This window comes from Oryctolagus cuniculus, chromosome 1 (genome assembly GCF_051225735.1).
Source record: "Oryctolagus cuniculus isolate XC-2025 breed Fujian yellow rabbit chromosome 1, ASM5122573v1, whole genome shotgun sequence".
In the NCBI taxonomy this organism is placed as follows: domain Eukaryota; kingdom Metazoa; phylum Chordata; class Mammalia; order Lagomorpha; family Leporidae; genus Oryctolagus; species Oryctolagus cuniculus.
In genome coordinates, this window is record NC_142867.1 from 223,067,419 (window position 1) to 223,074,898 (window position 7,480).

The window sequence follows — 7,480 nt, forward strand, 5'->3', positions numbered from 1 at the left end:
GTATCTAGAAATATTTCTGTTGTAACTGGGATGGTTGGGTGATATTGGAGCTATTGGTATCTAGTAGGTAGAGGCCAGGCATGCTGTTATACATCCTACAATGCACAGACAGCTCCATATAACAATGAATTATCAGTGCCAAAATGTTAGCAGTGCCTAAACTGTGAAATCCTGAATTAATTCAAGAGAGAAAAATAATTACAAACAATGTGCATGTATCTAGAACATATCTCCATGAAATCCCAAGGGAACAACTGATGCTACCTGGGCAGTAAAGGAAAAGTTTCATGGAGATGGGTTTATGGGATGTGCCAAAAAGAATTGTTTTTGCAAATGAAGTCATCAAAGAAGTTTACATACTTTGGAGCTAGGATCTAAATTAGTTACCAACATTTCTCAAAATTGCATTCCAAGGAATACGTACTATGGTATATGAGGGAACTGGAGTATAGAGTTACAACATACACACACACACAAAGCACACACCCATGTCACACACACACACATAGATTTCTGTGGACAATGTTTTTTAAGTAAATTTAATCTAACCAAAGTTAAAAAATTCTGCAATATAGGATTTCTTAGAACTTTAATATGTGAGCTTCTAAGAGAAAGAAATAGTATTGAGCATTTCTGAAATCTGTTTATCCAGATAAGTTTTTTAAGTGCATCACTTGTGATTAGTGTTGCATGTTCACAGCTTTGAAAAATAATTCTTTCAAAAATAAGAGATCACTTAGAAAATTAAGCAGAAAAAGTGGAGTGAAGCACATTTCTGATCTTAAAAGGTAAATGAGAACTGTGAAGAAATGGAGTGGGTACATGAGTCTGGTGGAAAAAAAAAGAGTGAGAGAGGACCAATGAGAAGATTGTCAGAAAAGGTAAAGGGAAATTAATACAGTCCTTACTAGAGATGCTGTGATTCAGAAGATGTCTTGGAAGACTCAAATTTTAGCCTACCAAAACACAAGGGTTTTCATTCAGATGAGATAAACGTCCTCTATGCCTCATTACTTGCCCTTATTTTGTTCTTTAATTTATTTTGTCCATAGCAGAATGTCAGCCCATCAGCTGAATCATTCTGGATAAGATATACTCTGTAAGTATGAACCAAGTTTGGGTTTTCAGCCTACAAGAGACCTGCAACTAAAGTTCTATGAGGCACAGTTATCATCCACTAAGCACTGGATTGAAGCCATTATCCCTAAGTAGGGCAGGTTGCCTTTATAAACGGCAGCCTTGCATGTTTGTACAACACACAATCTTCTGCTTCTGGGGCCCTCTGAATGGTGGAAAGTTTGGCAGCCCATGCATCACTGAGCTCCTTGCTATATGAAGAGCTCCAAAGTTACTGAATAGTCCACACTGCATCATAAATTACAGGGTAGTTATTTCTTAGTTATTTAGCAGTTACAGTGCAATTAGTTCCACTTAATGTCAACTTTGCCAATACATCTTCCATTAGCCTGAAAATTATAGCTTGGTTCTGTAACAGCCGTAATGTGCAAGCAGTTTCCAGACTCCAGCTTAGATCTGGGAGGGGAAGACAGAGTGGAAATTGCTAGGGTAACAGACTTGATTTGAATGTGGATGTCTGATCCTCATCCCCAATTCTGAAGCCATCCATTGACAACCTCAAAGAACCTTTTGGTATCAGCAACTGGATGAAAGTTTGAAGGATATGACGCATGCAGCTAGAGGGTGTGGTGTGACTGTTGAAAGACAGAAATAAATTTGTCAGTGAGAAATTCCAGGGTCTAACAAGGTGAAATTCAAGCGGTGTCACCCCCTAGGTACAGAGAAAGCTCCAATTAGTTCAAATGTATTACTTGGTTCGGAGTCTACCAGTATACCAGTCCATTGTTTAGCCCTCCCTGTCACAGAGGGTACAAAGAGATTACACGAGACTTTCTTCCTTTGCTTTTATCTCAAATTTATATAGCCCATGTATACTACACTTCGCAGAGTAGAATTTTAAAGAAACATGGTTTAGCATCTCTATACACACACTCACACACACACATACACACACTCTCACATGTATATAGGAAGGTACTTCAAAAAGTTCATGGAAAATGGAATTAGAAGATAAGTTTATTTTGATGTTACATATAGTAAACTCCTGTATACTTTTGCATTATACATATTTTTCATGAACTTTGTGAAGATCATTCATACACACACACACACACACATTGTATATAGAGTGAGGTTCTGGAAAGCTTTTCCAAAACCTGTATTGTCTTAATCTTCTGAGTATTTTTCAGTCATTTATTAATAATTTAATCATAGCACTTGTTTCATAGGTGTTTGGTACATTCCAGAAGTGCTGGTAATAATTTTCTTCAAATCATCTTATTAATAAAGTTTGAACACAATTATAATTTCCCTTTTTCTAGACAAGGGCTTAAGTAATAGGTTAAGTAACACACTCATAGAATAGTATTGAAAGCTGGGTCTTCTAGAATCAAAATTCCATAAAACTTATCAAAAGTTATCTGTTAATATTTATTCAGTAATTACTCCATGTGAGTCAAGGAATGGGGAAAAAAAAACAGGGTAATCTTAGGAGAAAGAGAAAGCTCCAAATTTTTTTGCTAACTGACTCTAAAAGTGCTGGCCAAGAGGACATCTGGGTTGAACAATCCAGTCTGGTAAGAACACGTGGCATCCAACATAGAGGTTCAGCAATAGCCTGAATTCACTGCTCTACATTCCTATCTCTGAGGCCAGAGCCCGGATCTCTTCATATCTATGCCCTCTTGCTCACCTTACCTATGCCCAAGGTACAGCAGCATATTCAGTAACTAAAGACATAGACTGTGAATGACAATGGTACATTTAATGACCACTGAAAGCCTTCGTTTCTTTCCTGTAAAAATAAGTATATTCACACTAACCTACTTCATAGGAGCTTTGTTAACACTAAGTCTGGGACCGGCATTGTGGCACTGCAAGTTAAGCTCCACCTGCAATGCTGACATCCCATACAACTGCCAGTTCAAATCCTGGCTGCCCCACTTCTAATCCGGCTCCCTAGTAGTGTGTCTGGGAAAGCAACAGAAGTCAATCCAAGTGCTTAAACCCCTGCCACTCATATGGAAAACCAGGATGAAGCTCCAGGATCCTGGCTTCAGTTTGACCCAGCCCCAGTTATTGTGGTCATTTGGGGAGCAAACTAGTGGATGGAAAATCTCTCTCTCTGTTTAAATTTTTCATTCTCTCTCTCACTGTAACAGTACCTTTCAAATAAAATAAATAAATATTTTTGAACAGAGACTAAATAAATTCATCTGGTAAAAAATTGAAAAGAGTGGATCTAGCATGGTGGCATAGTGGTTAAAGCCGCTGCCTGCAGTGCCAGCATCCCATATGGGCATTGATTTGAGTTCCAGCTCTTCCACTTCCAATCCAGCTCTCTGCTATGGCCTGGGAAAGCAGTAGAAGATGGCCCAATTCTTTGGACCTCTGTGCCCTCGTGAGAGACTTAGAAGAAGCTCCTGTGTCCTAACTTCGGATTGGCCCAGCTCCAGCTGTTGCAGCCATTTGGGGAATGAACCACCAGATGGAAGACTTCTCTCTCTCTCTCTCTCTCTCTCTCTCTCTCTGCCTTTCTGTAACTTTGCCTTTCAAGTAAATAAATATATCTTATTTTCATAAAAGACTGAAAATATTTTCTGGTACACAGTATGTTACAAATGAGTGGCTACATTTAAAATTCACAATATTACCATTTGATTCTAGTAATAGTAGCCTGCGTAGAGAAGAAAAGAAGGAATACAGAGCCATGTTTTTATGTTTTTCAATTGTCCAAAGAATTAGGGTTAAATCAAACACAACTAAAAGTAAACTAGTGTTTCATACATTATGCAACTTTGTACCTTTTTTCAGTAAAACGTATGCCCCAGTGGATTATTTACAAATGAGAATTCAATGCATCCCAAGGAGTCTGCGATTTTAGCCCATATATCTGTCTCTGTAAGCATCCACAGCAGTGAGGGAGACTCCCCCATATTCAAGCAGAAGATTTGCAGTACAGCATAGGAATTGCCCTCCATGGTCCGTCTAAGTCTTTATCATTAATAACAATGCCACAACTATGGTAACCATGTAACATCCATTATTAGTTGTTCCCAGACACCCATAAAGTCCATAAATATTATTTCTTTTTATTTACATCAATGTCCTAAGGTGTCCAACTCAGTCTTACTGGTAGTGACTTTTTGACAGTCACTGAATACTTGTTGAATAAATGGAATCTAAGTATAAAGTAAGCACTTAAGTGAAAGAAAGCAGTTAATTAATCAGCCCATCAAACAATACTCATGAGAGTCTTCCTCTGGTGAGGAAATGTATTACTGGATAAAGATTGCTTTGCAGCACTTTCAAACATTGTATTAAAATTAGATATGACCACAGATGTTTTGATCCCACTTCTATGACATATTCAAAGTAGCCCAAATCAGAGAAGCATAAGGAATAGTGTTTACCAAGGGGGTGGGAACAAAGGAGTGGGGTAGGAGCAAAGGAGAGTTGCTATTTAAGAAGTATTGAATTTCAGTTTTGCAAGATGAAAAAACTCCAGAAATCTATTTCGTGACAATGAGAGTATATTAACACATCAGTGCTGCACACTCAAACATGGTTAAGGTAAGAAGTTTTATTGAATGTATTTTTGCTACAATCAAAACATCAAGAAAAGGGGTGAGCATTTGCTGCAGTGGTTAAGATGCCACGTGGGAAGTCTGCATCCCGAATCACAGGACCTGGATTCATGTATTGGTTCTTCTCCCATTTCCAGCTTCTTGATGTGTGCACTCTGGAATGCAGCAGGTGAGGTCCTAAATATTTGGGCTATTGCCACCCACATGGGAGATCTGGATTTAATCTACAGGTCATGGCTCAGTAATGGAATCAGCATTGCAAGATAAGATCTCTCTCTTTCTCTCTCTCTCCTTCTCTTCCTCCATCAAATAAAAATGAAAAGAAATAAATAGAAGTGCTTTTAAAAAGAAAAAATAAATAAGCATAACTTGCTTGATACTCTTAGCGAGATCATCCAAGTGATTAACTCAGGACCACCCTGAATCCACTCCCTACTGATTAATTGAAAGTCGACTCATTTGGGTCTTTATATCTGTGAAACTGCTTCACAGTAGACTGACATTATGGTTTCATTGAACAACTAGGAGAAAGAATACACATGCTACAAAATGGCCATAGATATTTTTCCTGTCTTCCAGCTTTCCTGAGAGACTACCCCTTGTTGTTCTCCATAATAAGAAATATATCATTAAGGGCATCCCAGGAAAATAGTTCAGCAGATCCAAGTTGACACATCAAGAAGCATCACAATGTTCTCATCTTCCACATGACATTAACACTTGGTCTTCTCTCAGGAAGATTTACCATAGTGGCACAGAGAAACTCACTCTTTGCAGCAGTTACAAAATATTTCAGAGCATGAGTGCAGCACAATTTATTCCACTGATGGTTATGTATGTTATTTTGTTTTAAGATTTATTCATTTTTATTTGAAAGTCAGAGTTACACAGAGAGAGGAGAGTCAGAGAGAGAGAGAGAAAGAGAGAGAGAAAGAGAGAGAAAGAGAGGTCTTCCATCCGATTATTCACTCCCCAGTTGGCTGCAACAGCTGGAGCTGTGCCAATCCGAAGCCAGGAGCCAGGAGCTTCCTCTGGGTCCCTCATGTGGGTGCAGGGGCCCAAGGACTTGGGCCATCTTCTACTGCTATCCCAGGCCATAGGAGAGAGCTGGATCAGAAGAGGAGCAGCCGGGACTAGAACCGGCCCCATATGGAATGCCAGCGCTTCAGGCCAGGGCTTTAACCTGCTGTGCCACAGCACCGGCCCCTATTTATGTTATTTCTAGTCATTTGTCTTACTTCCAATAATGCTTCAAATGTTTGCGTTGTATTTATCTTATATGTATGTATGTGTATGCGCATATACATGCATTTTTAAATTTCATCAAATATTGCTAAATTTCTTCTCAAAGAGAATATAGCAGCTTATTCTTCCAGCAAATAGTAGACATTATGTCCACCATGACCCTGTTGCCGTCTTTGCCTGGTCTTACCCACTCAGCACTGTCCCAATGTTGCCCAAACAGAGATGATGTCTGCAAAGTCTGGGGCCTCCCATGATTTACATTTTCACTTCCTTGAACTTATCACCACCTTGTCCTTGAGTGATTAGAGCAAATATTGAGTCCAGTATTGTGCTTTACAAATTGGACATTGTGAACCTTTGGAGAGTCACAGAAAATGGGGTGGGAGACGCCAGAGAGGGAATAAACCTACTCTTTAAACATTTTGTTCAGTTTTTCTACAAATTTTCATGAAAGTTTACATATCATTTTTCAGAATATGCCTTCTTTGGTAGATTCTTTATGTTTAAAATTCTGTAATGCAGTTTTATTCTGGAGAAGATTCTAATTAGAGAAGTGATTGCACAGCTAATGGTGAATGCAGCTCATATAGTAGATGTAAGTATTAGAAGATTTTGACCTTATGAAGTGGAGAGTACAACAAGCATGCGACAGAAAGAAGGAAGGAGTTGCAGATGAGTTGTGCCTTTCATTTTATTTAAGTACCTGTACCTAGTTCTCTTCTTAAATTAACAATTTTACCTTTTCAGTATGAACTCAAGACCTGACTAATGATGTGACCTCTGTGCAGGGAGACACAAGAAAGGTTGTTAAAGACTGAAAGGAAAAAACCTGTGCCCTTTCAGGAGCGGGAGGATGTACTGGCTCAGATGTTTTGAGTTCAGAGATCTGCAACTGTTTGAAAACCCAGGGAATTGAATGGGAATAAAATTGTCCACATCAAACAAAAGTTGTCCGTGGCTTTTGTGCCCAGTCTGATCCTTTGGAGCATAAAAGAAATTCTTTCCCTCCGTGGACAAAATAACCCCTTACAAATCAATAAAGGAAGAGCCAGTGAGGAGACAGTTTGCCAGATCTGAGCAAGTAGATAGAGCAAGGGCTGAAGTGAGTCAGAGGGCAGGAAAGTAAGGAGAAAATGCAGGAGGAATGGAAAAAAGGATAGAGACACTGGTCCTGTCAAAGGGACAGAGTCAGGCCATGAAATTCAAAGATGTGAACAGGAGTTCATGGAAGAAAAAGAGAGAAACAGAAAGAGGATGTGATTGGATAATTACAGGGTTAGGAGAGATAGGTAAAATTAATCTGCTAAGCCACTCATACATTTTTACTGAGTACCTGATTCAGGTGCACAGTTCTGAAAATGAGTGTCTCTTGAAGAGTCATAATCTAGGCAACTCACTCCCAACACACTAGTCCTACCCTAATAAATAATATGCTCTGTTACTGCCCTTGGCCCTAGAGATAGACTTCTGAACAGGGCATGACCCTTGCTCCAAATGGAGAAGACAGGGGGAACGTCTATCAATTATAATTCAGTGTGATGTGAGCTATGGAAAAGGGCATTCAGGAGGTG